The 26,367-nt window shown below is 40.7% G+C and overlaps 29 non-coding genes across 29 annotated transcripts; 11 read left to right on the top strand and 18 right to left on the bottom strand.

Annotated features, from left to right (window-relative positions):
- Positions 1 to 1,467: 1,467 nt before the first annotated feature.
- TRNAN-GUU (transfer RNA asparagine (anticodon GUU)) lies at positions 1,468 to 1,541 on the top strand. Its single transcript has one exon. It is a non-coding gene; the product is annotated as a tRNA-Asn (tRNA).
- Positions 1,542 to 1,958: 417 nt separating this feature from the next.
- On the bottom strand, positions 1,959 to 2,031 carry TRNAA-AGC (transfer RNA alanine (anticodon AGC)). The gene has a single exon. It is a non-coding gene; the product is annotated as a tRNA-Ala (tRNA).
- Positions 2,032 to 3,772: 1,741 nt separating this feature from the next.
- On the top strand, positions 3,773 to 3,846 carry TRNAN-GUU (transfer RNA asparagine (anticodon GUU)). The gene has a single exon. It is a non-coding gene; the product is annotated as a tRNA-Asn (tRNA).
- Positions 3,847 to 4,263: 417 nt separating this feature from the next.
- On the bottom strand, positions 4,264 to 4,336 carry TRNAA-AGC (transfer RNA alanine (anticodon AGC)). The gene has a single exon. It is a non-coding gene; the product is annotated as a tRNA-Ala (tRNA).
- Positions 4,337 to 6,077: 1,741 nt separating this feature from the next.
- Positions 6,078 to 6,151, top strand: TRNAN-GUU (transfer RNA asparagine (anticodon GUU)). Its single transcript has one exon. It is a non-coding gene; the product is annotated as a tRNA-Asn (tRNA).
- Positions 6,152 to 6,568: 417 nt separating this feature from the next.
- Positions 6,569 to 6,641, bottom strand: TRNAA-AGC (transfer RNA alanine (anticodon AGC)). The gene has a single exon. It is a non-coding gene; the product is annotated as a tRNA-Ala (tRNA).
- Positions 6,642 to 8,382: 1,741 nt separating this feature from the next.
- Positions 8,383 to 8,456, top strand: TRNAN-GUU (transfer RNA asparagine (anticodon GUU)). Its single transcript has one exon. It is a non-coding gene; the product is annotated as a tRNA-Asn (tRNA).
- A 417-nt stretch (positions 8,457 to 8,873) lies between these two features.
- Positions 8,874 to 8,946, bottom strand: TRNAA-AGC (transfer RNA alanine (anticodon AGC)). Its single transcript has one exon. It is a non-coding gene; the product is annotated as a tRNA-Ala (tRNA).
- A 1,742-nt stretch (positions 8,947 to 10,688) lies between these two features.
- Positions 10,689 to 10,762, top strand: TRNAN-GUU (transfer RNA asparagine (anticodon GUU)). The gene has a single exon. It is a non-coding gene; the product is annotated as a tRNA-Asn (tRNA).
- Positions 10,763 to 10,985: 223 nt separating this feature from the next.
- On the bottom strand, positions 10,986 to 11,071 carry TRNAY-GUA (transfer RNA tyrosine (anticodon GUA)). The gene is given in 2 exon segments: positions 10,986 to 11,021; positions 11,035 to 11,071. It is a non-coding gene; the product is annotated as a tRNA-Tyr (tRNA).
- A 108-nt stretch (positions 11,072 to 11,179) lies between these two features.
- Positions 11,180 to 11,252, bottom strand: TRNAA-AGC (transfer RNA alanine (anticodon AGC)). Its single transcript has one exon. It is a non-coding gene; the product is annotated as a tRNA-Ala (tRNA).
- A 1,741-nt stretch (positions 11,253 to 12,993) lies between these two features.
- TRNAN-GUU (transfer RNA asparagine (anticodon GUU)) lies at positions 12,994 to 13,067 on the top strand. The gene has a single exon. It is a non-coding gene; the product is annotated as a tRNA-Asn (tRNA).
- A 223-nt stretch (positions 13,068 to 13,290) lies between these two features.
- Positions 13,291 to 13,376, bottom strand: TRNAY-GUA (transfer RNA tyrosine (anticodon GUA)). Its single transcript is given in 2 exon segments — positions 13,291 to 13,326; positions 13,340 to 13,376. It is a non-coding gene; the product is annotated as a tRNA-Tyr (tRNA).
- Positions 13,377 to 13,484: 108 nt separating this feature from the next.
- TRNAA-AGC (transfer RNA alanine (anticodon AGC)) lies at positions 13,485 to 13,557 on the bottom strand. The gene has a single exon. It is a non-coding gene; the product is annotated as a tRNA-Ala (tRNA).
- A 1,732-nt stretch (positions 13,558 to 15,289) lies between these two features.
- Positions 15,290 to 15,363, top strand: TRNAN-GUU (transfer RNA asparagine (anticodon GUU)). Its single transcript has one exon. It is a non-coding gene; the product is annotated as a tRNA-Asn (tRNA).
- Positions 15,364 to 15,586: 223 nt separating this feature from the next.
- TRNAY-GUA (transfer RNA tyrosine (anticodon GUA)) lies at positions 15,587 to 15,672 on the bottom strand. The gene is given in 2 exon segments: positions 15,587 to 15,622; positions 15,636 to 15,672. It is a non-coding gene; the product is annotated as a tRNA-Tyr (tRNA).
- A 108-nt stretch (positions 15,673 to 15,780) lies between these two features.
- TRNAA-AGC (transfer RNA alanine (anticodon AGC)) lies at positions 15,781 to 15,853 on the bottom strand. The gene has a single exon. It is a non-coding gene; the product is annotated as a tRNA-Ala (tRNA).
- A 1,741-nt stretch (positions 15,854 to 17,594) lies between these two features.
- TRNAN-GUU (transfer RNA asparagine (anticodon GUU)) lies at positions 17,595 to 17,668 on the top strand. The gene has a single exon. It is a non-coding gene; the product is annotated as a tRNA-Asn (tRNA).
- A 223-nt stretch (positions 17,669 to 17,891) lies between these two features.
- On the bottom strand, positions 17,892 to 17,977 carry TRNAY-GUA (transfer RNA tyrosine (anticodon GUA)). Its single transcript is given in 2 exon segments — positions 17,892 to 17,927; positions 17,941 to 17,977. It is a non-coding gene; the product is annotated as a tRNA-Tyr (tRNA).
- A 108-nt stretch (positions 17,978 to 18,085) lies between these two features.
- On the bottom strand, positions 18,086 to 18,158 carry TRNAA-AGC (transfer RNA alanine (anticodon AGC)). Its single transcript has one exon. It is a non-coding gene; the product is annotated as a tRNA-Ala (tRNA).
- A 1,732-nt stretch (positions 18,159 to 19,890) lies between these two features.
- On the top strand, positions 19,891 to 19,964 carry TRNAN-GUU (transfer RNA asparagine (anticodon GUU)). Its single transcript has one exon. It is a non-coding gene; the product is annotated as a tRNA-Asn (tRNA).
- Positions 19,965 to 20,187: 223 nt separating this feature from the next.
- TRNAY-GUA (transfer RNA tyrosine (anticodon GUA)) lies at positions 20,188 to 20,273 on the bottom strand. Its single transcript is given in 2 exon segments — positions 20,188 to 20,223; positions 20,237 to 20,273. It is a non-coding gene; the product is annotated as a tRNA-Tyr (tRNA).
- A 108-nt stretch (positions 20,274 to 20,381) lies between these two features.
- TRNAA-AGC (transfer RNA alanine (anticodon AGC)) lies at positions 20,382 to 20,454 on the bottom strand. The gene has a single exon. It is a non-coding gene; the product is annotated as a tRNA-Ala (tRNA).
- Positions 20,455 to 22,195: 1,741 nt separating this feature from the next.
- Positions 22,196 to 22,269, top strand: TRNAN-GUU (transfer RNA asparagine (anticodon GUU)). Its single transcript has one exon. It is a non-coding gene; the product is annotated as a tRNA-Asn (tRNA).
- Positions 22,270 to 22,492: 223 nt separating this feature from the next.
- TRNAY-GUA (transfer RNA tyrosine (anticodon GUA)) lies at positions 22,493 to 22,578 on the bottom strand. Its single transcript is given in 2 exon segments — positions 22,493 to 22,528; positions 22,542 to 22,578. It is a non-coding gene; the product is annotated as a tRNA-Tyr (tRNA).
- Positions 22,579 to 22,686: 108 nt separating this feature from the next.
- On the bottom strand, positions 22,687 to 22,759 carry TRNAA-AGC (transfer RNA alanine (anticodon AGC)). Its single transcript has one exon. It is a non-coding gene; the product is annotated as a tRNA-Ala (tRNA).
- Positions 22,760 to 24,491: 1,732 nt separating this feature from the next.
- On the top strand, positions 24,492 to 24,565 carry TRNAN-GUU (transfer RNA asparagine (anticodon GUU)). The gene has a single exon. It is a non-coding gene; the product is annotated as a tRNA-Asn (tRNA).
- A 223-nt stretch (positions 24,566 to 24,788) lies between these two features.
- On the bottom strand, positions 24,789 to 24,874 carry TRNAY-GUA (transfer RNA tyrosine (anticodon GUA)). Its single transcript is given in 2 exon segments — positions 24,789 to 24,824; positions 24,838 to 24,874. It is a non-coding gene; the product is annotated as a tRNA-Tyr (tRNA).
- Positions 24,875 to 24,982: 108 nt separating this feature from the next.
- TRNAA-AGC (transfer RNA alanine (anticodon AGC)) lies at positions 24,983 to 25,055 on the bottom strand. Its single transcript has one exon. It is a non-coding gene; the product is annotated as a tRNA-Ala (tRNA).
- Between the last annotated feature and the right edge of the window lie 1,312 nt (positions 25,056 to 26,367).

Genomic DNA, 26,367 nt, shown 5'->3' on the forward strand with positions numbered 1-26,367 from the left:
AATGCAGCACAATCCCAAGCAAAAAGATTGACCTTTTATGGTTTGGTTTGATTATAGAAAATGCTGAGAGGTCGCGAATCTCCTTCTGGTCCTTTGGCACGAGTTGTACTGGGATTTAGGATTTTGACTAGTGTTTTTGATCCGAGACACGTTTGCTGTTGACAGAAAAGTTCAGTTGATATGCAATGATGAAGTTTATAAATCACAACTATTTAGCAGAGGTTGGTTTCGATCCATCGACCGCTGGGTTTCACAATGTGAATTATGGCCTACAAATACAGTCGGGCAATTTTCTAGCAAACCATTTCTATGTATGTAGAGAACCAGACTGGGGGAGTAAAAAAAACTTACCTAGTTTGTAGAAAAAAGTTGTAATGCAGCACAATCCCAAGCAAAAAGATTGACCTTTTATGGTTTGGTTTGAATATAGAAAATGCTGAGAGGTCGCGAATCTCCTTCTGGTCCTTTGGCACGAGTTGTACTGGGATTTAGGATTTTGACTAGTGTTTTTGATCCGAGACACGTTTGCTGTTGACAGAAAAGTTCAGTTGATATGCAATGATGAAGTTTATAAAACACAACTATTTAGCAGAGGTTGGTTTCGATCCATCGACCGCTGGGTTTCACAATGTGAATTATGGCCTACAAATACAGTCGAGCAATTTTCTAGTAAACCATTTCTCTGTATATAGAGAACCAAACTGGGGGAATGAAAAAAAACTTACCTAGTTTGTAGAAAAAAGTTGTAATGCAGCACAATCCCAAGCGAAAAGATTGATCTTTTATGGTTTGGTTTGAATATAGAAAATGCTGAGAGGTCGCGAATCTCCTTCTGGTCCTTTGGCACGAGTTGTACTGGGATTTAGGATTTTGACTAGTGTTTTTGATCCGAGACACGTTTGCTGTTGACAGAAAAGTTCAGTTGATATGCAATGATGAAGTTTATAAAACACAACTATTTAGCAGAGGTTGGTTTCAATCCATTGACCGCTGGGTTTCACAATGTGAATTATGGTCTACAAATACAGTCGAGCAATTTTCTAGCAAACCATTTCTCTGTATATAGAGAACCAAAATGGGGAAGTGAAAAAAACTTAGCTAGTTTGTAGAAAAAGATGCAATGCAGCACAATTTAGCAGAGGATGGCTTCGATCCATCGACCTCTGGGTTATGGGCCCAGCACGCTTCCGCTGCGCCACTCTGCTTGTGTTAACAGATGTACAGAGTAAAATTCTAATGACTGTTTGTGTTCAGGTCGATGACATGTAAATTTTCAGCCATTACATATTTGTTGGCGACTAGAGTACTCCTGGGGTTCTGCAATTGTTTCTTTGTTTTTTTTTGCTTTCTTGTGTCATATTATTGTTGAAAATCATTAGAGGAAATGGTGTCTGACCATTGTTTAAGGTTCCGGTTAAAACTGGTGGGTGCGTCCGGCTGTTAGACGAAAGTTCGGCAGGCGTTTGTGTCTCTGTGGCGCAATCGGTTAGCGCGTTCGGCTGTTAACCGAAAGGTTGGTGGTTCGAGTCCACCCAGGGACGTTGGTTCCTTTTGCTTGGGTAGCATGCTACAGTTGAAGACGTTTTCACATTGGTGCTCAGCATCTCCATAAAGTAAAAGCACTGTTGCTGCCTAAGTTTTGAATTCACAAGGCAAACTGGAGAAAAAACTTTCCGGTTGTGTTTCTGTCTACATGTCCAGAAAGAGCATAGCTGTCTGGTATTTGCCAGAAGGTTGAAAACATCTGATAGAATACACAAAACTTCCTTCGAGCCGGAATTGAACCAGCAACCTAAGGATTGCTAATTTAGATCTACAGTCCTCCGCTCTACCAGCTGAGCTATCGAAGGCTTGATTTAGCCATTGTTGAAAGTCTTCAAGGTTTGGACGTGTGTGCCACGAGCAGGTGGCATAAACAATTCACTCGGCCAACTGAAAAAGGAATCCAAAGATTGTATTGGAGAATGCGGGCATCGATCCCGCTACCTCTCGCATGCTAAGCGAGCGCTCTACCACTTGAGCTAATCCCCCATGCCCGACGAACGCCATTATCAGTTTCACGCCACACCATGTCACAGTTTACTTATAGTCAAATGTGCCATTGAGTGCTTTTTTTTTTTTTTTTTTTTTTTTTTTTAAGTACAGATTCCTTTCTCCCATATTTGAAGAACATCTACGGAGTTCACAATGTGAATTATGGCCTACAAATAAAGTCGAGCAATTTTCTAGCAAACCATTTCTACGTATGTAGAGAACCAGACTGGGGGAGTAAAAAAAACTTACCTAGTTTGTAGAAAAAAGTTGTAATGCAGCACAATCCCAAGCAAAAAGATTGACCTTTTATGGTTTGGTTTGATTATAGAAAATGCTGAGAGGTCGCGAATCTCCTTCTGGTCCTTTGGCACGAGTTGTACTGGGATTTAGGATTTTGACTAGTGTTTTTGATCCGAGACACGTTTGCTGTTGACAGAAAAGTTCAGTTGATATGCAATGATGAAGTTTATAAATCACAACTATTTAGCAGAGGTTGGTTTCGATCCATCGACCGCTGGGTTTCACAATGTGAATTATGGCCTACAAATACAGTCGGGCAATTTTCTAGCAAACCATTTCTATGTATGTAGAGAACCAGACTGGGGGAGTAAAAAAAACTTACCTAGTTTGTAGAAAAAAGTTGTAATGCAGCACAATCCCAAGCAAAAAGATTGACCTTTTATGGTTTGGTTTGAATATAGAAAATGCTGAGAGGTCGCGAATCTCCTTCTGGTCCTTTGGCACGAGTTGTACTGGGATTTAGGATTTTGACTAGTGTTTTTGATCCGAGACACGTTTGCTGTTGACAGAAAAGTTCAGTTGATATGCAATGATGAAGTTTATAAAACACAACTATTTAGCAGAGGTTGGTTTCGATCCATCGACCGCTGGGTTTCACAATGTGAATTATGGCCTACAAATACAGTCGAGCAATTTTCTAGTAAACCATTTCTCTGTATATAGAGAACCAAACTGGGGGAATGAAAAAAAACTTACCTAGTTTGTAGAAAAAAGTTGTAATGCAGCACAATCCCAAGCGAAAAGATTGATCTTTTATGGTTTGGTTTGAATATAGAAAATGCTGAGAGGTCGCGAATCTCCTTCTGGTCCTTTGGCACGAGTTGTACTGGGATTTAGGATTTTGACTAGTGTTTTTGATCCGAGACACGTTTGCTGTTGACAGAAAAGTTCAGTTGATATGCAATGATGAAGTTTATAAAACACAACTATTTAGCAGAGGTTGGTTTCAATCCATTGACCGCTGGGTTTCACAATGTGAATTATGGTCTACAAATACAGTCGAGCAATTTTCTAGCAAACCATTTCTCTGTATATAGAGAACCAAAATGGGGAAGTGAAAAAAACTTAGCTAGTTTGTAGAAAAAGATGCAATGCAGCACAATTTAGCAGAGGATGGCTTCGATCCATCGACCTCTGGGTTATGGGCCCAGCACGCTTCCGCTGCGCCACTCTGCTTGTGTTAACAGATGTACAGAGTAAAATTCTAATGACTGTTTGTGTTCAGGTCGATGACATGTAAATTTTCAGCCATTACATATTTGTTGGCGACTAGAGTACTCCTGGGGTTCTGCAATTGTTTCTTTGTTTTTTTTTGCTTTCTTGTGTCATATTATTGTTGAAAATCATTAGAGGAAATGGTGTCTGACCATTGTTTAAGGTTCCGGTTAAAACTGGTGGGTGCGTCCGGCTGTTAGACGAAAGTTCGGCAGGCGTTTGTGTCTCTGTGGCGCAATCGGTTAGCGCGTTCGGCTGTTAACCGAAAGGTTGGTGGTTCGAGTCCACCCAGGGACGTTGGTTCCTTTTGCTTGGGTAGCATGCTACAGTTGAAGACGTTTTCACATTGGTGCTCAGCATCTCCATAAAGTAAAAGCACTGTTGCTGCCTAAGTTTTGAATTCACAAGGCAAACTGGAGAAAAAACTTTCCGGTTGTGTTTCTGTCTACATGTCCAGAAAGAGCATAGCTGTCTGGTATTTGCCAGAAGGTTGAAAACATCTGATAGAATACACAAAACTTCCTTCGAGCCGGAATTGAACCAGCAACCTAAGGATTGCTAATTTAGATCTACAGTCCTCCGCTCTACCAGCTGAGCTATCGAAGGCTTGATTTAGCCATTGTTGAAAGTCTTCAAGGTTTGGACGTGTGTGCCACGAGCAGGTGGCATAAACAATTCACTCGGCCAACTGAAAAAGGAATCCAAAGATTGTATTGGAGAATGCGGGCATCGATCCCGCTACCTCTCGCATGCTAAGCGAGCGCTCTACCACTTGAGCTAATCCCCCATGCCCGACGAACGCCATTATCAGTTTCACGCCACACCATGTCACAGTTTACTTATAGTCAAATGTGCCATTGAGTGCTTTTTTTTTTTTTTTTTTTTTTTTTTTTAAGTACAGATTCCTTTCTCCCATATTTGAAGAACATCTACGGAGTTCACAATGTGAATTATGGCCTACAAATAAAGTCGAGCAATTTTCTAGCAAACCATTTCTACGTATGTAGAGAACCAGACTGGGGGAGTAAAAAAAACTTACCTAGTTTGTAGAAAAAAGTTGTAATGCAGCACAATCCCAAGCAAAAAGATTGACCTTTTATGGTTTGGTTTGATTATAGAAAATGCTGAGAGGTCGCGAATCTCCTTCTGGTCCTTTGGCACGAGTTGTACTGGGATTTAGGATTTTGACTAGTGTTTTTGATCCGAGACACGTTTGCTGTTGACAGAAAAGTTCAGTTGATATGCAATGATGAAGTTTATAAATCACAACTATTTAGCAGAGGTTGGTTTCGATCCATCGACCGCTGGGTTTCACAATGTGAATTATGGCCTACAAATACAGTCGGGCAATTTTCTAGCAAACCATTTCTATGTATGTAGAGAACCAGACTGGGGGAGTAAAAAAAACTTACCTAGTTTGTAGAAAAAAGTTGTAATGCAGCACAATCCCAAGCAAAAAGATTGACCTTTTATGGTTTGGTTTGAATATAGAAAATGCTGAGAGGTCGCGAATCTCCTTCTGGTCCTTTGGCACGAGTTGTACTGGGATTTAGGATTTTGACTAGTGTTTTTGATCCGAGACACGTTTGCTGTTGACAGAAAAGTTCAGTTGATATGCAATGATGAAGTTTATAAAACACAACTATTTAGCAGAGGTTGGTTTCGATCCATCGACCGCTGGGTTTCACAATGTGAATTATGGCCTACAAATACAGTCGAGCAATTTTCTAGTAAACCATTTCTCTGTATATAGAGAACCAAACTGGGGGAATGAAAAAAAACTTACCTAGTTTGTAGAAAAAAGTTGTAATGCAGCACAATCCCAAGCGAAAAGATTGATCTTTTATGGTTTGGTTTGAATATAGAAAATGCTGAGAGGTCGCGAATCTCCTTCTGGTCCTTTGGCACGAGTTGTACTGGGATTTAGGATTTTGACTAGTGTTTTTGATCCGAGACACGTTTGCTGTTGACAGAAAAGTTCAGTTGATATGCAATGATGAAGTTTATAAAACACAACTATTTAGCAGAGGTTGGTTTCAATCCATTGACCGCTGGGTTTCACAATGTGAATTATGGTCTACAAATACAGTCGAGCAATTTTCTAGCAAACCATTTCTCTGTATATAGAGAACCAAAATGGGGAAGTGAAAAAAACTTAGCTAGTTTGTAGAAAAAGATGCAATGCAGCACAATTTAGCAGAGGATGGCTTCGATCCATCGACCTCTGGGTTATGGGCCCAGCACGCTTCCGCTGCGCCACTCTGCTTGTGTTAACAGATGTACAGAGTAAAATTCTAATGACTGTTTGTGTTCAGGTCGATGACATGTAAATTTTCAGCCATTACATATTTGTTGGCGACTAGAGTACTCCTGGGGTTCTGCAATTGTTTCTTTGTTTTTTTTTGCTTTCTTGTGTCATATTATTGTTGAAAATCATTAGAGGAAATGGTGTCTGACCATTGTTTAAGGTTCCGGTTAAAACTGGTGGGTGCGTCCGGCTGTTAGACGAAAGTTCGGCAGGCGTTTGTGTCTCTGTGGCGCAATCGGTTAGCGCGTTCGGCTGTTAACCGAAAGGTTGGTGGTTCGAGTCCACCCAGGGACGTTGGTTCCTTTTGCTTGGGTAGCATGCTACAGTTGAAGACGTTTTCACATTGGTGCTCAGCATCTCCATAAAGTAAAAGCACTGTTGCTGCCTAAGTTTTGAATTCACAAGGCAAACTGGAGAAAAAACTTTCCGGTTGTGTTTCTGTCTACATGTCCAGAAAGAGCATAGCTGTCTGGTATTTGCCAGAAGGTTGAAAACATCTGATAGAATACACAAAACTTCCTTCGAGCCGGAATTGAACCAGCAACCTAAGGATTGCTAATTTAGATCTACAGTCCTCCGCTCTACCAGCTGAGCTATCGAAGGCTTGATTTAGCCATTGTTGAAAGTCTTCAAGGTTTGGACGTGTGTGCCACGAGCAGGTGGCATAAACAATTCACTCGGCCAACTGAAAAAGGAATCCAAAGATTGTATTGGAGAATGCGGGCATCGATCCCGCTACCTCTCGCATGCTAAGCGAGCGCTCTACCACTTGAGCTAATCCCCCATGCCCGACGAACGCCATTATCAGTTTCACGCCACACCATGTCACAGTTTACTTATAGTCAAATGTGCCATTGAGTGCTTTTTTTTTTTTTTTTTTTTTTTTTTTTAAGTACAGATTCCTTTCTCCCATATTTGAAGAACATCTACGGAGTTCACAATGTGAATTATGGCCTACAAATAAAGTCGAGCAATTTTCTAGCAAACCATTTCTACGTATGTAGAGAACCAGACTGGGGGAGTAAAAAAAACTTACCTAGTTTGTAGAAAAAAGTTGTAATGCAGCACAATCCCAAGCAAAAAGATTGACCTTTTATGGTTTGGTTTGATTATAGAAAATGCTGAGAGGTCGCGAATCTCCTTCTGGTCCTTTGGCACGAGTTGTACTGGGATTTAGGATTTTGACTAGTGTTTTTGATCCGAGACACGTTTGCTGTTGACAGAAAAGTTCAGTTGATATGCAATGATGAAGTTTATAAATCACAACTATTTAGCAGAGGTTGGTTTCGATCCATCGACCGCTGGGTTTCACAATGTGAATTATGGCCTACAAATACAGTCGGGCAATTTTCTAGCAAACCATTTCTATGTATGTAGAGAACCAGACTGGGGGAGTAAAAAAAACTTACCTAGTTTGTAGAAAAAAGTTGTAATGCAGCACAATCCCAAGCAAAAAGATTGACCTTTTATGGTTTGGTTTGAATATAGAAAATGCTGAGAGGTCGCGAATCTCCTTCTGGTCCTTTGGCACGAGTTGTACTGGGATTTAGGATTTTGACTAGTGTTTTTGATCCGAGACACGTTTGCTGTTGACAGAAAAGTTCAGTTGATATGCAATGATGAAGTTTATAAAACACAACTATTTAGCAGAGGTTGGTTTCGATCCATCGACCGCTGGGTTTCACAATGTGAATTATGGCCTACAAATACAGTCGAGCAATTTTCTAGTAAACCATTTCTCTGTATATAGAGAACCAAACTGGGGGAATGAAAAAAAACTTACCTAGTTTGTAGAAAAAAGTTGTAATGCAGCACAATCCCAAGCGAAAAGATTGATCTTTTATGGTTTGGTTTGAATATAGAAAATGCTGAGAGGTCGCGAATCTCCTTCTGGTCCTTTGGCACGAGTTGTACTGGGATTTAGGATTTTGACTAGTGTTTTTGATCCGAGACACGTTTGCTGTTGACAGAAAAGTTCAGTTGATATGCAATGATGAAGTTTATAAAACACAACTATTTAGCAGAGGTTGGTTTCAATCCATTGACCGCTGGGTTTCACAATGTGAATTATGGTCTACAAATACAGTCGAGCAATTTTCTAGCAAACCATTTCTCTGTATATAGAGAACCAAAATGGGGAAGTGAAAAAAACTTAGCTAGTTTGTAGAAAAAGATGCAATGCAGCACAATTTAGCAGAGGATGGCTTCGATCCATCGACCTCTGGGTTATGGGCCCAGCACGCTTCCGCTGCGCCACTCTGCTTGTGTTAACAGATGTACAGAGTAAAATTCTAATGACTGTTTGTGTTCAGGTCGATGACATGTAAATTTTCAGCCATTACATATTTGTTGGCGACTAGAGTACTCCTGGGGTTCTGCAATTGTTTCTTTGTTTTTTTTTGCTTTCTTGTGTCATATTATTGTTGAAAATCATTAGAGGAAATGGTGTCTGACCATTGTTTAAGGTTCCGGTTAAAACTGGTGGGTGCGTCCGGCTGTTAGACGAAAGTTCGGCAGGCGTTTGTGTCTCTGTGGCGCAATCGGTTAGCGCGTTCGGCTGTTAACCGAAAGGTTGGTGGTTCGAGTCCACCCAGGGACGTTGGTTCCTTTTGCTTGGGTAGCATGCTACAGTTGAAGACGTTTTCACATTGGTGCTCAGCATCTCCATAAAGTAAAAGCACTGTTGCTGCCTAAGTTTTGAATTCACAAGGCAAACTGGAGAAAAAACTTTCCGGTTGTGTTTCTGTCTACATGTCCAGAAAGAGCATAGCTGTCTGGTATTTGCCAGAAGGTTGAAAACATCTGATAGAATACACAAAACTTCCTTCGAGCCGGAATTGAACCAGCAACCTAAGGATTGCTAATTTAGATCTACAGTCCTCCGCTCTACCAGCTGAGCTATCGAAGGCTTGATTTAGCCATTGTTGAAAGTCTTCAAGGTTTGGACGTGTGTGCCACGAGCAGGTGGCATAAACAATTCACTCGGCCAACTGAAAAAGGAATCCAAAGATTGTATTGGAGAATGCGGGCATCGATCCCGCTACCTCTCGCATGCTAAGCGAGCGCTCTACCACTTGAGCTAATCCCCCATGCCCGACGAACGCCATTATCAGTTTCACGCCACACCATGTCACAGTTTACTTATAGTCAAATGTGCCATTGAGTGCTTTTTTTTTTTTTTTTTTTTTTTTTTTTAAGTACAGATTCCTTTCTCCCATATTTGAAGAACATCTACGGAGTTCACAATGTGAATTATGGCCTACAAATAAAGTCGAGCAATTTTCTAGCAAACCATTTCTACGTATGTAGAGAACCAGACTGGGGGAGTAAAAAAAACTTACCTAGTTTGTAGAAAAAAGTTGTAATGCAGCACAATCCCAAGCAAAAAGATTGACCTTTTATGGTTTGGTTTGATTATAGAAAATGCTGAGAGGTCGCGAATCTCCTTCTGGTCCTTTGGCACGAGTTGTACTGGGATTTAGGATTTTGACTAGTGTTTTTGATCCGAGACACGTTTGCTGTTGACAGAAAAGTTCAGTTGATATGCAATGATGAAGTTTATAAATCACAACTATTTAGCAGAGGTTGGTTTCGATCCATCGACCGCTGGGTTTCACAATGTGAATTATGGCCTACAAATACAGTCGGGCAATTTTCTAGCAAACCATTTCTATGTATGTAGAGAACCAGACTGGGGGAGTAAAAAAAACTTACCTAGTTTGTAGAAAAAAGTTGTAATGCAGCACAATCCCAAGCAAAAAGATTGACCTTTTATGGTTTGGTTTGAATATAGAAAATGCTGAGAGGTCGCGAATCTCCTTCTGGTCCTTTGGCACGAGTTGTACTGGGATTTAGGATTTTGACTAGTGTTTTTGATCCGAGACACGTTTGCTGTTGACAGAAAAGTTCAGTTGATATGCAATGATGAAGTTTATAAAACACAACTATTTAGCAGAGGTTGGTTTCGATCCATCGACCGCTGGGTTTCACAATGTGAATTATGGCCTACAAATACAGTCGAGCAATTTTCTAGTAAACCATTTCTCTGTATATAGAGAACCAAACTGGGGGAATGAAAAAAAACTTACCTAGTTTGTAGAAAAAAGTTGTAATGCAGCACAATCCCAAGCGAAAAGATTGATCTTTTATGGTTTGGTTTGAATATAGAAAATGCTGAGAGGTCGCGAATCTCCTTCTGGTCCTTTGGCACGAGTTGTACTGGGATTTAGGATTTTGACTAGTGTTTTTGATCCGAGACACGTTTGCTGTTGACAGAAAAGTTCAGTTGATATGCAATGATGAAGTTTATAAAACACAACTATTTAGCAGAGGTTGGTTTCAATCCATTGACCGCTGGGTTTCACAATGTGAATTATGGTCTACAAATACAGTCGAGCAATTTTCTAGCAAACCATTTCTCTGTATATAGAGAACCAAAATGGGGAAGTGAAAAAAACTTAGCTAGTTTGTAGAAAAAGATGCAATGCAGCACAATTTAGCAGAGGATGGCTTCGATCCATCGACCTCTGGGTTATGGGCCCCAGCACGCTTCCGCTGCGCCACTCTGCTTGTGTTAACAGATGTACAGAGTAAAATTCTAATGACTGTTTGTGTTCAGGTCGATGACATGTAAATTTTCAGCCATTACATATTTGTTGGCGACTAGAGTACTCCTGGGGTTCTGCAATTGTTTCTTTGTTTTTTTTTGCTTTCTTGTGTCATATTATTGTTGAAAATCATTAGAGGAAATGGTGTCTGACCATTGTTTAAGGTTCCGGTTAAAACTGGTGGGTGCGTCCGGCTGTTAGACGAAAGTTCGGCAGGCGTTTGTGTCTCTGTGGCGCAATCGGTTAGCGCGTTCGGCTGTTAACCGAAAGGTTGGTGGTTCGAGTCCACCCAGGGACGTTGGTTCCTTTTGCTTGGGTAGCATGCTACAGTTGAAGACGTTTTCACATTGGTGCTCAGCATCTCCATAAAGTAAAAGCACTGTTGCTGCCTAAGTTTTGAATTCACAAGGCAAACTGGAGAAAAAACTTTCCGGTTGTGTTTCTGTCTACATGTCCAGAAAGAGCATAGCTGTCTGGTATTTGCCAGAAGGTTGAAAACATCTGATAGAATACACAAAACTTCCTTCGAGCCGGAATTGAACCAGCGACCTAAGGATTGCTAATTTAGATCTACAGTCCTCCGCTCTACCAGCTGAGCTATCGAAGGCTTGATTTAGCCATTGTTGAAAGTCTTCAAGGTTTGGACGTGTGTGCCACGAGCAGGTGGCATAAACAATTCACTCGGCCAACTGAAAAAGGAATCCAAAGATTGTATTGGAGAATGCGGGCATCGATCCCGCTACCTCTCGCATGCTAAGCGAGCGCTCTACCACTTGAGCTAATCCCCCATGCCCGACGAACGCCATTATCAGTTTCACGCCACACCATGTCACAGTTTACTTATAGTCAAATGTGCCATTGAGTGCTTTTTTTTTTTTTTTTTTTTTTTTTTTTAAGTACAGATTCCTTTCTCCCATATTTGAAGAACATCTACGGAGTTCACAATGTGAATTATGGCCTACAAATAAAGTCGAGCAATTTTCTAGCAAACCATTTCTACGTATGTAGAGAACCAGACTGGGGGAGTAAAAAAAACTTACCTAGTTTGTAGAAAAAAGTTGTAATGCAGCACAATCCCAAGCAAAAAGATTGACCTTTTATGGTTTGGTTTGATTATAGAAAATGCTGAGAGGTCGCGAATCTCCTTCTGGTCCTTTGGCACGAGTTGTACTGGGATTTAGGATTTTGACTAGTGTTTTTGATCCGAGACACGTTTGCTGTTGACAGAAAAGTTCAGTTGATATGCAATGATGAAGTTTATAAATCACAACTATTTAGCAGAGGTTGGTTTCGATCCATCGACCGCTGGGTTTCACAATGTGAATTATGGCCTACAAATACAGTCGGGCAATTTTCTAGCAAACCATTTCTATGTATGTAGAGAACCAGACTGGGGGAGTAAAAAAAACTTACCTAGTTTGTAGAAAAAAGTTGTAATGCAGCACAATCCCAAGCAAAAAGATTGACCTTTTATGGTTTGGTTTGAATATAGAAAATGCTGAGAGGTCGCGAATCTCCTTCTGGTCCTTTGGCACGAGTTGTACTGGGATTTAGGATTTTGACTAGTGTTTTTGATCCGAGACACGTTTGCTGTTGACAGAAAAGTTCAGTTGATATGCAATGATGAAGTTTATAAAACACAACTATTTAGCAGAGGTTGGTTTCGATCCATCGACCGCTGGGTTTCACAATGTGAATTATGGCCTACAAATACAGTCGAGCAATTTTCTAGTAAACCATTTCTCTGTATATAGAGAACCAAACTGGGGGAATGAAAAAAAACTTACCTAGTTTGTAGAAAAAAGTTGTAATGCAGCACAATCCCAAGCGAAAAGATTGATCTTTTATGGTTTGGTTTGAATATAGAAAATGCTGAGAGGTCGCGAATCTCCTTCTGGTCCTTTGGCACGAGTTGTACTGGGATTTAGGATTTTGACTAGTGTTTTTGATCCGAGACACGTTTGCTGTTGACAGAAAAGTTCAGTTGATATGCAATGATGAAGTTTATAAAACACAACTATTTAGCAGAGGTTGGTTTCAATCCATTGACCGCTGGGTTTCACAATGTGAATTATGGTCTACAAATACAGTCGAGCAATTTTCTAGCAAACCATTTCTCTGTATATAGAGAACCAAAATGGGGAAGTGAAAAAAACTTAGCTAGTTTGTAGAAAAAGATGCAATGCAGCACAATTTAGCAGAGGATGGCTTCGATCCATCGACCTCTGGGTTATGGGCCCAGCACGCTTCCGCTGCGCCACTCTGCTTGTGTTAACAGATGTACAGAGTAAAATTCTAATGACTGTTTGTGTTCAGGTCGATGACATGTAAATTTTCAGCCATTACATATTTGTTGGCGACTAGAGTACTCCTGGGGTTCTGCAATTGTTTCTTTGTTTTTTTTTGCTTTCTTGTGTCATATTATTGTTGAAAATCATTAGAGGAAATGGTGTCTGACCATTGTTTAAGGTTCCGGTTAAAACTGGTGGGTGCGTCCGGCTGTTAGACGAAAGTTCGGCAGGCGTTTGTGTCTCTGTGGCGCAATCGGTTAGCGCGTTCGGCTGTTAACCGAAAGGTTGGTGGTTCGAGTCCACCCAGGGACGTTGGTTCCTTTTGCTTGGGTAGCATGCTACAGTTGAAGACGTTTTCACATTGGTGCTCAGCATCTCCATAAAGTAAAAGCACTGTTGCTGCCTAAGTTTTGAATTCACAAGGCAAACTGGAGAAAAAACTTTCCGGTTGTGTTTCTGTCTACATGTCCAGAAAGAGCATAGCTGTCTGGTATTTGCCAGAAGGTTGAAAACATCTGATAGAATACACAAAACTTCCTTCGAGCCGGAATTGAACCAGCGACCTAAGGATTGCTAATTTAGATCTACAGTCCTCCGCTCTACCAGCTGAGCTATCGAAGGCTTGATTTAGCCATTGTTGAAAGTCTTCAAGGTTTGGACGTGTGTGCCACGAGCAGGTGGCATAAACAATTCACTCGGCCAACTGAAAAAGGAATCCAAAGATTGTATTGGAGAATGCGGGCATCGATCCCGCTACCTCTCGCATGCTAAGCGAGCGCTCTACCACTTGAGCTAATCCCCCATGCCCGACGAACGCCATTATCAGTTTCACGCCACACCATGTCACAGTTTACTTATAGTCAAATGTGCCATTGAGTGCTTTTTTTTTTTTTTTTTTTAAGTACAGATTCCTTTCTCCCATATTTGAAGAACATCTACGTAGTTCACAATGTGAATTATGGCCTACAAATACAGTCGGGCAATTTTCTAGCAAACCATTTCTATGTATGTAGAGAACCAGACTGGGGGAGTAAAAAAAACTTACCTAGTTTGTAGAAAAAAGTTGTAATGCAGCACAATCCCAAGCAAAAAGATTGACCTTTTATGGTTTGGTTTGAATATAGAAAATGCTGAGAGGTCGCGAATCTCCTTCTGGTCCTTTGGCACGAGTTGTACTGGGATTTAGGATTTTGACTAGTGTTTTTGATCCGAGACACGTTTGCTGTTGACAGAAAAGTTCAGTTGATATGCAATGATGAAGTTTATAAATCACAACTATTTAGCAGAGGTTGGTTTCGATCCATCGACCGCTGGGTTTCACAATGTGAATTATGGCCTACAAATACAGTCGGGCAATTTTCTAGCAAACCATTTCTATGTATGTAGAGAACCAGACTGGGGGAGTAAAAAAAACTTACCTAGTTTGTAGAAAAAAGTTGTAATGCAGCACAATCCCAAGCAAAAAGATTGACCTTTTATGGTTTGGTTTGAATATAGAAAATGCTGAGAGGTCGCGAATCTCCTTCTGGTCCTTTGGCACGAGTTGTACTGGGATTTAGGATTTTGACTAGTGTTTTTGATCCGAGACACGTTTGCTGTTGACAGAAAAGTTCAGTTGATATGCAATGATGAAGTTTATAAAACACAACTATTTAGCAGAGGTTGGTTTCGATCCATCGACCGCTGGGTTTCACAATGTGAATTATGGCCTACAAATACAGTCGAGCAATTTTCTAGTAAACCATTTCTCTGTATATAGAGAACCAAACTGGGGGAATGAAAAAAAACTTACCTAGTTTGTAGAAAAAAGTTGTAATGCAGCACAATCCCAAGCGAAAAGATTGATCTTTTATGGTTTGGTTTGAATATAGAAAATGCTGAGAGGTCGCGAATCTCCTTCTGGTCCTTTGGCACGAGTTGTACTGGGATTTAGGATTTTGACTAGTGTTTTTGATCCGAGACACGTTTGCTGTTGACAGAAAAGTTCAGTTGATATGCAATGATGAAGTTTATAAAACACAACTATTTAGCAGAGGTTGGTTTCAATCCATTGACCGCTGGGTTTCACAATGTGAATTATGGTCTACAAATACAGTCGAGCAATTTTCTAGCAAACCATTTCTCTGTATATAGAGAACCAAAATGGGGAAGTGAAAAAAACTTAGCTAGTTTGTAGAAAAAGATGCAATGCAGCACAATTTAGCAGAGGATGGCTTCGATCCATCCACCTCTGGGTTATGGGCCCAGCACGCTTCCGCTGCGCCACTCTGCTTGTGTTAACAGATGTACAGAGTAAAATTCTAATGACTGTTTGTGTTCAGGTCGATGACATGTAAATTTTCAGCCATTACATATTTGTTGGCGACTAGAGTACTCCTGGGGTTCTGCAATTGTTTCTTTGTTTTTTTTTGCTTTCTTGTGTCATATTATTGTTGAAAATCATTAGAGGAAATGGTGTCTGACCATTGTTTAAGGTTCCGGTTAAAACTGGTGGGTGCGTCCGGCTGTTAGACGAAAGTTCGGCAGGCGTTTGTGTCTCTGTGGCGCAATCGGTTAGCGCGTTCGGCTGTTAACCGAAAGGTTGGTGGTTCGAGTCCACCCAGGGACGTTGGTTCCTTTTGCTTGGGTAGCATGCTACAGTTGAAGACGTTTTCACATTGGTGCTCAGCATCTCCATAAAGTAAAAGCACTGTTGCTGCCTAAGTTTTGAATTCACAAGGCAAACTGGAGAAAAAACTTTCCGGTTGTGTTTCTGTCTACATGTCCAGAAAGAGCATAGCTGTCTGGTATTTGCCAGAAGGTTGAAAACATCTGATAGAATACACAAAACTTCCTTCGAGCCGGAATTGAACCAGCGACCTAAGGATTGCTAATTTAGATCTACAGTCCTCCGCTCTACCAGCTGAGCTATCGAAGGCTTGATTTAGCCATTGTTGAAAGTCTTCAAGGTTTGGACGTGTGTGCCACGAGCAGGTGGCATAAACAATTCACTCGGCCAACTGAAAAAGGAATCCAAAGATTGTATTGGAGAATGCGGGCATCGATCCCGCTACCTCTCGCATGCTAAGCGAGCGCTCTACCACTTGAGCTAATCCCCCATGCCCGACGAACGCCATTATCAGTTTCACGCCACACCATGTCACAGTTTACTTATAGTCAAATGTGCCATTGAGTGCTTTTTTTTTTTTTTTTTTTTTTTTTTTTAAGTACAGATTCCTTTCTCCCATATTTGAAGAACATCTACGGAGTTCACAATGTGAATTATGGCCTACAAATAAAGTCGAGCAATTTTCTAGCAAACCATTTCTACGTATGTAGAGAACCAGACTGGGGGAGTAAAAAAAACTTACCTAGTTTGTAGAAAAAAGTTGTAATGCAGCACAATCCCAAGCAAAAAGATTGACCTTTTATGGTTTGGTTTGATTATAGAAAATGCTGAGAGGTCGCGAATCTCCTTCTGGTCCTTTGGCACGAGTTGTACTGGGATTTAGGATTTTGACTAGTGTTTTTGATCCGAGACACGTTTGCTGTTGACAGAAAAGTTCAGTTGATATGCAATGATGAAGTTTATAAATCACAACTATTTAGCAGAGGTTGGTTTCGATCCATCGACCGCTGGGTTTCACAATGTGAATTATGGCCTACAAATACAGTCGGGCAATTTTCTAGCAAACCATTTCTATGTATGTAGAGAACCAGACTGGGGGAGTAAAAAAAACTTACCTAGTTTGTAGAAAAAAGTTGTAATGCAGCACAATCCCAAGCAAAAAGATTGACCTTTTATGGTTTGGTTTGAATATAGAAAATGCTGAGAGGTCGCGAATCTCCTTCTGGTCCTTTGGCACGAGTTGTACTGGGATTTAGGATTTTGACTAGTGTTTTTGATCCGAGACACGTTTGCTGTTGACAGAAAAGTTCAGTTGATATGCAATGATGAAGTTTATAAAACACAACTATTTAGCAGAGGTTGGTTTCGATCCATCGACCGCTGGGTTTCACAATGTGAATTATGGCCTACAAATACAGTCGAGCAATTTTCTAGTAAACCATTTCTCTGTATATAGAGAACCAAACTGGGGGAATGAAAAAAAACTTACCTAGTTTGTAGAAAAAAGTTGTAATGCAGCACAATCCCAAGCGAAAAGATTGATCTTTTATGGTTTGGTTTGAATATAGAAAATGCTGAGAGGTCGCGAATCTCCTTCTGGTCCTTTGGCACGAGTTGTACTGGGATTTAGGATTTTGACTAGTGTTTTTGATCCGAGACACGTTTGCTGTTGACAGAAAAGTTCAGTTGATATGCAATGATGAAGTTTATAAAACACAACTATTTAGCAGAGGTTGGTTTCAATCCATTGACCGCTGGGTTTCACAATGTGAATTATGGTCTACAAATACAGTCGAGCAATTTTCTAGCAAACCATTTCTCTGTATATAGAGAACCAAAATGGGGAAGTGAAAAAAACTTAGCTAGTTTGTAGAAAAAGATGCAATGCAGCACAATTTAGCAGAGGATGGCTTCGATCCATCGACCTCTGGGTTATGGGCCCAGCACGCTTCCGCTGCGCCACTCTGCTTGTGTTAACAGATGTACAGAGTAAAATTCTAATGACTGTTTGTGTTCAGGTCGATGACATGTAAATTTTCAGCCATTACATATTTGTTGGCGACTAGAGTACTCCTGGGGTTCTGCAATTGTTTCTTTGTTTTTTTTTGCTTTCTTGTGTCATATTATTGTTGAAAATCATTAGAGGAAATGGTGTCTGACCATTGTTTAAGGTTCCGGTTAAAACTGGTGGGTGCGTCCGGCTGTTAGACGAAAGTTCGGCAGGCGTTTGTGTCTCTGTGGCGCAATCGGTTAGCGCGTTCGGCTGTTAACCGAAAGGTTGGTGGTTCGAGTCCACCCAGGGACGTTGGTTCCTTTTGCTTGGGTAGCATGCTACAGTTGAAGACGTTTTCACATTGGTGCTCAGCATCTCCATAAAGTAAAAGCACTGTTGCTGCCTAAGTTTTGAATTCACAAGGCAAACTGGAGAAAAAACTTTCCGGTTGTGTTTCTGTCTACATGTCCAGAAAGAGCATAGCTGTCTGGTATTTGCCAGAAGGTTGAAAACATCTGATAGAATACACAAAACTTCCTTCGAGCCGGAATTGAACCAGCGACCTAAGGATTGCTAATTTAGATCTACAGTCCTCCGCTCTACCAGCTGAGCTATCGAAGGCTTGATTTAGCCATTGTTGAAAGTCTTCAAGGTTTGGACGTGTGTGCCACGAGCAGGTGGCATAAACAATTCACTCGGCCAACTGAAAAAGGAATCCAAAGATTGTATTGGAGAATGCGGGCATCGATCCCGCTACCTCTCGCATGCTAAGCGAGCGCTCTACCACTTGAGCTAATCCCCCATGCCCGACGAACGCCATTATCAGTTTCACGCCACACCATGTCACAGTTTACTTATAGTCAAATGTGCCATTGAGTGCTTTTTTTTTTTTTTTTTTTAAGTACAGATTCCTTTCTCCCATATTTGAAGAACATCTACGTAGTTCACAATGTGAATTATGGCCTACAAATACAGTCGGGCAATTTTCTAGCAAACCATTTCTATGTATGTAGAGAACCAGACTGGGGGAGTAAAAAAAACTTACCTAGTTTGTAGAAAAAAGTTGTAATGCAGCACAATCCCAAGCAAAAAGATTGACCTTTTATGGTTTGGTTTGAATATAGAAAATGCTGAGAGGTCGCGAATCTCCTTCTGGTCCTTTGGCACGAGTTGTACTGGGATTTAGGATTTTGACTAGTGTTTTTGATCCGAGACACGTTTGCTGTTGACAGAAAAGTTCAGTTGATATGCAATGATGAAGTTTATAAATCACAACTATTTAGCAGAGGTTGGTTTCGATCCATCGACCGCTGGGTTTCACAATGTGAATTATGGCCTACAAATACAGTCGGGCAATTTTCTAGCAAACCATTTCTATGTATGTAGAGAACCAGACTGGGGGAGTAAAAAAAACTTACCTAGTTTGTAGAAAAAAGTTGTAATGCAGCACAATCCCAAGCAAAAAGATTGACCTTTTATGGTTTGGTTTGAATATAGAAAATGCTGAGAGGTCGCGAATCTCCTTCTGGTCCTTTGGCACGAGTTGTACTGGGATTTAGGATTTTGACTAGTGTTTTTGATCCGAGACACGTTTGCTGTTGACAGAAAAGTTCAGTTGATATGCAATGATGAAGTTTATAAAACACAACTATTTAGCAGAGGTTGGTTTCGATCCATCGACCGCTGGGTTTCACAATGTGAATTATGGCCTACAAATACAGTCGAGCAATTTTCTAGTAAACCATTTCTCTGTATATAGAGAACCAAACTGGGGGAATGAAAAAAAACTTACCTAGTTTGTAGAAAAAAGTTGTAATGCAGCACAATCCCAAGCGAAAAGATTGATCTTTTATGGTTTGGTTTGAATATAGAAAATGCTGAGAGGTCGCGAATCTCCTTCTGGTCCTTTGGCACGAGTTGTACTGGGATTTAGGATTTTGACTAGTGTTTTTGATCCGAGACACGTTTGCTGTTGACAGAAAAGTTCAGTTGATATGCAATGATGAAGTTTATAAAACACAACTATTTAGCAGAGGTTGGTTTCAATCCATTGACCGCTGGGTTTCACAATGTGAATTATGGTCTACAAATACAGTCGAGCAATTTTCTAGCAAACCATTTCTCTGTATATAGAGAACCAAAATGGGGAAGTGAAAAAAACTTAGCTAGTTTGTAGAAAAAGATGCAATGCAGCACAATTTAGCAGAGGATGGCTTCGATCCATCCACCTCTGGGTTATGGGCCCAGCACGCTTCCGCTGCGCCACTCTGCTTGTGTTAACAGATGTACAGAGTAAAATTCTAATGACTGTTTGTGTTCAGGTCGATGACATGTAAATTTTCAGCCATTACATATTTGTTGGCGACTAGAGTACTCCTGGGGTTCTGCAATTGTTTCTTTGTTTTTTTTTGCTTTCTTGTGTCATATTATTGTTGAAAATCATTAGAGGAAATGGTGTCTGACCATTGTTTAAGGTTCCGGTTAAAACTGGTGGGTGCGTCCGGCTGTTAGACGAAAGTTTGGCAGGCGTTTGTGTCTCTGTGGCGCAATCGGTTAGCGCGTTCGGCTGTTAACCGAAAGGTTGGTGGTTCGAGTCCACCCAGGGACGTTGGTTCCTTTTGCTTGGGTAGCATGCTACAGTTGAAGACGTTTTCACATTGGTGCTCAGCATCTCCATAAAGTAAAAGCACTGTTGCTGCCTAAGTTTTGAATTCACAAGGCAAACTGGAGAAAAAACTTTCCGGTTGTGTTTCTGTCTACATGTCCAGAAAGAGCATAGCTGTCTGGTATTTGCCAGAAGGTTGAAAACATCTGATAGAATACACAAAACTTCCTTCGAGCCGGAATTGAACCAGCGACCTAAGGATTGCTAATTTAGATCTACAGTCCTCCGCTCTACCAGCTGAGCTATCGAAGGCTTGATTTAGCCATTGTTGAAAGTCTTCAAGGTTTGGACGTGTGTGCCACGAGCAGGTGGCATAAACAATTCACTCGGCCAACTGAAAAAGGAATCCAAAGATTGTATTGGAGAATGCGGGCATCGATCCCGCTACCTCTCGCATGCTAAGCGAGCGCTCTACCACTTGAGCTAATCCCCCATGCCCGACGAACGCCATTATCAGTTTCACGCCACACCATGTCACAGTTTACTTATAGTCAAATGTGCCATTGAGTGCTTTTTTTTTTTTTTTTTTTTTTTTTTTTAAGTACAGATTCCTTTCTCCCATATTTGAAGAACATCTACGGAGTTCACAATGTGAATTATGGCCTACAAATAAAGTCGAGCAATTTTCTAGCAAACCATTTCTACGTATGTAGAGAACCAGACTGGGGGAGTAAAAAAAACTTACCTAGTTTGTAGAAAAAAGTTGTAATGCAGCACAATCCCAAGCAAAAAGATTGACCTTTTATGGTTTGGTTTGATTATAGAAAATGCTGAGAGGTCGCGAATCTCCTTCTGGTCCTTTGGCACGAGTTGTACTGGGATTTAGGATTTTGACTAGTGTTTTTGATCCGAGACACGTTTGCTGTTGACAGAAAAGTTCAGTTGATATGCAATGATGAAGTTTATAAATCACAACTATTTAGCAGAGGTTGGTTTCGATCCATCGACCGCTGGGTTTCACAATGTGAATTATGGCCTACAAATACAGTCGGGCAATTTTCTAGCAAACCATTTCTATGTATGTAGAGAACCAGACTGGGGGAGTAAAAAAAACTTACCTAGTTTGTAGAAAAAAGTTGTAATGCAGCACAATCCCAAGCAAAAAGATTGACCTTTTATGGTTTGGTTTGAATATAGAAAATGCTGAGAGGTCGCGAATCTCCTTCTGGTCCTTTGGCACGAGTTGTACTGGGATTTAGGATTTTGACTAGTGTTTTTGATCCGAGACACGTTTGCTGTTGACAGAAAAGTTCAGTTGATATGCAATGATGAAGTTTATAAAACACAACTATTTAGCAGAGGTTGGTTTCGATCCATCGACCGCTGGGTTTCACAATGTGAATTATGGCCTACAAATACAGTCGAGCAATTTTCTAGTAAACCATTTCTCTGTATATAGAGAACCAAACTGGGGGAATGAAAAAAAACTTACCTAGTTTGTAGAAAAAAGTTGTAATGCAGCACAATCCCAAGCGAAAAGATTGATCTTTTATGGTTTGGTTTGAATATAGAAAATGCTGAGAGGTCGCGAATCTCCTTCTGGTCCTTTGGCACGAGTTGTACTGGGATTTAGGATTTTGACTAGTGTTTTTGATCCGAGACACGTTTGCTGTTGACAGAAAAGTTCAGTTGATATGCAATGATGAAGTTTATAAAACACAACTATTTAGCAGAGGTTGGTTTCAATCCATTGACCGCTGGGTTTCACAATGTGAATTATGGTCTACAAATACAGTCGAGCAATTTTCTAGCAAACCATTTCTCTGTATATAGAGAACCAAAATGGGGAAGTGAAAAAAACTTAGCTAGTTTGTAGAAAAAGATGCAATGCAGCACAATTTAGCAGAGGATGGCTTCGATCCATCGACCTCTGGGTTATGGGCCCAGCACGCTTCCGCTGCGCCACTCTGCTTGTGTTAACAGATGTACAGAGTAAAATTCTAATGACTGTTTGTGTTCAGGTCGATGACATGTAAATTTTCAGCCATTACATATTTGTTGGCGACTAGAGTACTCCTGGGGTTCTGCAATTGTTTCTTTGTTTTTTTTTGCTTTCTTGTGTCATATTATTGTTGAAAATCATTAGAGGAAATGGTGTCTGACCATTGTTTAAGGTTCCGGTTAAAACTGGTGGGTGCGTCCGGCTGTTAGACGAAAGTTCGGCAGGCGTTTGTGTCTCTGTGGCGCAATCGGTTAGCGCGTTCGGCTGTTAACCGAAAGGTTGGTGGTTCGAGTCCACCCAGGGACGTTGGTTCCTTTTGCTTGGGTAGCATGCTACAGTTGAAGACGTTTTCACATTGGTGCTCAGCATCTCCATAAAGTAAAAGCACTGTTGCTGCCTAAGTTTTGAATTCACAAGGCAAACTGGAGAAAAAACTTTCCGGTTGTGTTTCTGTCTACATGTCCAGAAAGAGCATAGCTGTCTGGTATTTGCCAGAAGGTTGAAAACATCTGATAGAATACACAAAACTTCCTTCGAGCCGGAATTGAACCAGCGACCTAAGGATTGCTAATTTAGATCTACAGTCCTCCGCTCTACCAGCTGAGCTATCGAAGGCTTGATTTAGCCATTGTTGAAAGTCTTCAAGGTTTGGACGTGTGTGCCACGAGCAGGTGGCATAAACAATTCACTCGGCCAACTGAAAAAGGAATCCAAAGATTGTATTGGAGAATGCGGGCATCGATCCCGCTACCTCTCGCATGCTAAGCGAGCGCTCTACCACTTGAGCTAATCCCCCATGCCCGACGAACGCCATTATCAGTTTCACGCCACACCATGTCACAGTTTACTTATAGTCAAATGTGCCATTGAGTGCTTTTTTTTTTTTTTTTTTTAAGTACAGATTCCTTTCTCCCATATTTGAAGAACATCTACGTAGTTCACAATGTGAATTATGGCCTACAAATACAGTCGGGCAATTTTCTAGCAAACCATTTCTATGTATGTAGAGAACCAGACTGGGGGAGTAAAAAAAACTTACCTAGTTTGTAGAAAAAAGTTGTAATGCAGCACAATCCCAAGCAAAAAGATTGACCTTTTATGGTTTGGTTTGAATATAGAAAATGCTGAGAGGTCGCGAATCTCCTTCTGGTCCTTTGGCACGAGTTGTACTGGGATTTAGGATTTTGACTAGTGTTTTTGATCCGAGACACGTTTGCTGTTGACAGAAAAGTTCAGTTGATATGCAATGATGAAGTTTATAAATCACAACTATTTAGCAGAGGTTGGTTTCGATCCATCGACCGCTGGGTTTCACAATGTGAATTATGGCCTACAAATACAGTCGGGCAATTTTCTAGCAAACCATTTCTATGTATGTAGAGAACCAGACTGGGGGAGTAAAAAAAACTTACCTAGTTTGTAGAAAAAAGTTGTAATGCAGCACAATCCCAAGCAAAAAGATTGACCTTTTATGGTTTGGTTTGAATATAGAAAATGCTGAGAGGTCGCGAATCTCCTTCTGGTCCTTTGGCACGAGTTGTACTGGGATTTAGGATTTTGACTAGTGTTTTTGATCCGAGACACGTTTGCTGTTGACAGAAAAGTTCAGTTGATATGCAATGATGAAGTTTATAAAACACAACTATTTAGCAGAGGTTGGTTTCGATCCATCGACCGCTGGGTTTCACAATGTGAATTATGGCCTACAAATACAGTCGAGCAATTTTCTAGTAAACCATTTCTCTGTGTATAGAGAACCAAACTGGGGGAATGAAAAAAAACTTACCTAGTTTGTAGAAAAAAGTTGTAATGCAGCACAATCCCAAGCGAAAAGATTGATCTTTTATGGTTTGGTTTGAATATAGAAAATGCTGAGAGGTCGCGAATCTCCTTCTGGTCCTTTGGCACGAGTTGTACTGGGATTTAGGATTTTGACTAGTGTTTTTGATCCGAGACACGTTTGCTGTTGACAGAAAAGTTCAGTTGATATGCAATGATGAAGTTTATAAAACACAACTATTTAGCAGAGGTTGGTTTCAATCCATTGACCGCTGGGTTTCACAATGTGAATTATGGTCTACAAATACAGTCGAGCAATTTTCTAGCAAACCATTTCTCTGTATATAGAGAACCAAAATGGGGAAGTGAAAAAAACTTAGCTAGTTTGTAGAAAAAGATGCAATGCAGCACAATTTAGCAGAGGATGGATTCGATCCATCGACCTCTGGGTTATGGGCCCAGCACGCTTCCGCTGCGCCACTCTGCTTGTGTTAACAGATGTACAGAGTAAAATTCTAATGACTGTTTGTGTTCAGGTCGATGACATGTAAATTTTCAGCCATTACATATTTGTTGGCGACTAGAGTACTCCTGGGGTTCTGCAATTGTTTCTTTGTTTTTTTTTGCTTTCTTGTGTCATATTATTGTTGAAAATCATTAGAGGAAATGGTGTCTGACCATTGTTTAAGGTTCCGGTTAAAACTGGTGGGTGCGTCCGGCTGTTAGACGAAAGTTCGGCAGGCGTTTGTGTCTCTGTGGCGCAATCGGTTAGCGCGTTCGGCTGTTAACCGAAAGGTTGGTGGTTCGAGTCCACCCAGGGACGTTGGTTCCTTTTGCTTGGGTAGCATGCTACAGTTGAAGACGTTTTCACATTGGTGCTCAGCATCTCCATAAAGTAAAAGCACTGTTGCTGCCTAAGTTTTGAATTCACAAGGCAAACTGGAGAAAAAACTTTCCGGTTGTGTTTCTGTCTACATGTCCAGAAAGAGCATAGCTGTCTGGTATTTGCCAGAAGGTTGAAAACATCTGATAGAATACACAAAACTTCCTTCGAGCCGGAATTGAACCAGCGACCTAAGGATTGCTAATTTAGATCTACAGTCCTCCGCTCTACCAGCTGAGCTATCGAAGGCTTGATTTAGCCATTGTTGAAAGTCTTCAAGGTTTGGACGTGTGTGCCACGAGCAGGTGGCATAAACAATTCACTCGGCCAACTGAAAAAGGAATCCAAAGATTGTATTGGAGAATGCGGGCATCGATCCCGCTACCTCTCGCATGCTAAGCGAGCGCTCTACCACTTGAGCTAATCCCCCATGCCCGACGAACGCCATTATCAGTTTCACGCCACACCATGTCACAGTTTACTTATAGTCAAATGTGCCATTGAGTGCTTTTTTTTTTTTTTTTTTTAAGTACAGATTCCTTTCTCCCATATTTGAAGAACATCTACGTAGTTCACAATGTGAATTATGGCCTACAAATACAGTCGGGCAATTTTCTAGCAAACCATTTCTATGTATGTAGAGAACCAGACTGGGGGAGTAAAAAAAACTTACCTAGTTTGTAGAAAAAAGTTGTAATGCAGCACAATCCCAAGCAAAAAGATTGACCTTTTATGGTTTGGTTTGAATATAGAAAATGCTGAGAGGTCGCGAATCTCCTTCTGGTCCTTTGGCACGAGTTGTACTGGGATTTAGGATTTTGACTAGTGTTTTTGATCCGAGACACGTTTGCTGTTGACAGAAAAGTTCAGTTGATATGCAATGATGAAGTTTATAAATCACAACTATTTAGCAGAGGTTGGTTTCGATCCATCGACCGCTGGGTTTCACAATGTGAATTATGGCCTACAAATACAGTCGGGCAATTTTCTAGCAAACCATTTCTATGTATGTAGAGAACCAGACTGGGGGAGTAAAAAAAACTTACCTAGTTTGTAGAAAAAAGTTGTAATGCAGCACAATCCCAAGCAAAAAGATTGACCTTTTATGGTTTGGTTTGAATATAGAAAATGCTGAGAGGTCGCGAATCTCCTTCTGGTCCTTTGGCACGAGTTGTACTGGGATTTAGGATTTTGACTAGTGTTTTTGATCCGAGACACGTTTGCTGTTGACAGAAAAGTTCAGTTGATATGCAATGATGAAGTTTATAAAACACAACTATTTAGCAGAGGTTGGTTTCGATCCATCGACCGCTGGGTTTCACAATGTGAATTATGGCCTACAAATACAGTCGAGCAATTTTCTAGTAAACCATTTCTCTGTATATAGAGAACCAAACTGGGGGAATGAAAAAAAACTTACCTAGTTTGTAGAAAAAAGTTGTAATGCAGCACAATCCCAAGCGAAAAGATTGATCTTTTATGGTTTGGTTTGAATATAGAAAATGCTGAGAGGTCGCGAATCTCCTTCTGGTCCTTTGGCACGAGTTGTACTGGGATTTAGGATTTTGACTAGTGTTTTTGATCCGAGACACGTTTGCTGTTGACAGAAAAGTTCAGTTGATATGCAATGATGAAGTTTATAAAACACAACTATTTAGCAGAGGTTGGTTTCAATCCATTGACCGCTGGGTTTCACAATGTGAATTATGGTCTACAAATACAGTCGAGCAATTTTCTAGCAA

The sequence above is a fragment of the Dendrobates tinctorius genome, unplaced genomic scaffold (genome assembly GCF_039654945.1).
Source record: "Dendrobates tinctorius isolate UK_male_01 unplaced genomic scaffold, ASM3965494v1 ptg000251l, whole genome shotgun sequence".
NCBI classification, from domain to species: Eukaryota; Metazoa; Chordata; class Amphibia; order Anura; family Dendrobatidae; genus Dendrobates; species Dendrobates tinctorius.